This window comes from Sinocyclocheilus anshuiensis, unplaced genomic scaffold, assembly GCF_001515605.1.
Source record: "Sinocyclocheilus anshuiensis isolate Anshui unplaced genomic scaffold, SAMN03320099.WGS_v1.1 scaffold43, whole genome shotgun sequence".
In the NCBI taxonomy this organism is placed as follows: Eukaryota; Metazoa; Chordata; class Actinopteri; order Cypriniformes; family Cyprinidae; genus Sinocyclocheilus; species Sinocyclocheilus anshuiensis.
In genome coordinates, this window is record NW_015549580.1 from 937,801 (window position 1) to 939,720 (window position 1,920).

The window sequence follows — 1,920 nt, forward strand, 5'->3', positions numbered from 1 at the left end:
GTCTGTTTGGTGAGTCCCATAAATGTGGCTTGTCTCATGAGTGATTATGCAAGTTTTCATGTGATATTGTGGTTAATTTAAGACAACAGTCTCTTTACTGTCCATGCACATGTTAACAGTAGGCTACATTTAAAATTAAACGCATTATACTTAATAATAATAATAATTAACATAGGAAAACTTATAGAAGTTTATATAACTCAAGTTTATACAAGGCAATACAAAGATGGCAAATTTAAAACTTGACTTTTATGGTCTGTACATACTCAAGTAGATTAATTCAAGTTTTAGAAAAGCCATGCAGGATAATTATTGATAGGCTATAGGCCTATTGACAGATAGCCTGCAGTAGGTACAACTGAAAGTGTATATTATCTACATAACGTTGTCGAACATCGTCGTGTGATTCATTCAATATTCCACTTATGAGATCGCCTCACTCGTAACATAGCCTACTGTTTTTGTCAGGGAATGGTAGTTTGCGGTACCGCATTCGGGAAACCGCAGTCATTCCAAATGTTGGAAATATTCGGCAAATTATAACCCGTAGAAGAGGCTTGTCGCCTCCAAAAATGATTCTGACAGTATCAATGCATTGTGGACATAAACACACCGCTTTGGTCAAACCTACAAGAAAATTACTATGAAATTGTGATAAATAAGGGAGCAGCAACAACAACAACCGAGTAGAACGAGGAGGGTGGTGATGTGACGTCACTCCAAACTGGGATTGACATTCCCGACAAGAAACAAGAGAGATTATTGCAGTTTTGCTCTCGCGAGTCACAGGTGTGATCTAGTTATTTTGTGGAAGTCACTTATTTGGCAACTCTAGGTAAGCAGCATGCTTAATATGATTGTCTTATTGTGAAATGCAACGTTTTAGTGTGATTTCATTTTCAAATGTTTACAGTCATTTGAGCATCTTTCCATAGTTATCAACTCACGTGTCTGTTACAGCAGAGATCAAACCAAACATTGAGCTCTGTGTATCGTGTGCATTGTACATATAACTGTTTTAATGTTTTAACAATAGCCTGAATAAGTCTAACATTTGCATTTTGGGACAGCCTAGAATTGTCTGGGTTTTCCCCCCTATGATCCAGAGTTTTCGTTGTGTTTTTTTCTTCTTCTTCAATATAGTATTATTTAGCCTATCATAATTTGATTTTACTTAGCCTATATTCTTTCATAAAAAAATCACTTTTGTCGTACAAAAACGACACACTCTCCTTGATGTCTGCTATACTGCCCATGGAATGAACTGATGTACAAACTGGGAAAAAAAACAAAAAACTTTTTTATATATATTTTGCATGAACTCAGTTTAATGCACTGAAGAGACAGATGTCACATGTTCACCATAGAACAGGGAAAATTATGTATTTTAATAGATGGAGAATTCCCACTTGAAATTTTACATGGCTGAGTAGAGAAAATGCTTTCAGATTATGTTCAGAGCTTTTCTGTATTGCAAAACTTCACTTTAGTTCTCAAATTCTGGCCTCCAGTGGACAAAAGCAGAACAACATGTGAGTTAGTGAGTTCCTTTTCTTTCTAGAATCTAGATCCTCCTGGGACCCAGGCATAGACTTTTGTCCTCTGTAGAGGACATTATATACAGGTTTGATCATAAACACACCTTCTCCTAAAAATGACTGATATTGACAAAATTATCAAATTTAGCATTCTTAGGGAAATATGATAATATTATGTAATTATCATTTAAATCTGATTCATTTTCAAAATTATCTCAGAAAAATTTTATGGGGTTTCAAATTGGAATATGACTTTTGTTATGAAACAGGGCATACGTTTCATACATATCTTCTGTAGAGGACACCAGGACAAATGGCATGTTAATCAGACATTTTGGGGAAACACAACAAATAGGGAAAGAAATTATAGATCACATATTCT

General features: G+C 35.0%; 1 protein-coding gene across 1 annotated transcript in view; it reads left to right on the top strand.

The window, feature by feature from the left end:
* Positions 1–765: 765 nt before the first annotated feature.
* LOC107657616 (chemokine-like receptor 1) overlaps positions 766–1,920 on the top strand; it is a 6,253-nt gene continuing 5,098 nt past the window's right edge. Inside the window, exon 1 of the mRNA XM_016445770.1 lies at positions 766–835. The gene's annotated coding sequence lies outside the window, so the exon portion shown is untranslated. The remainder of the gene's footprint in view (positions 836–1,920) is intronic.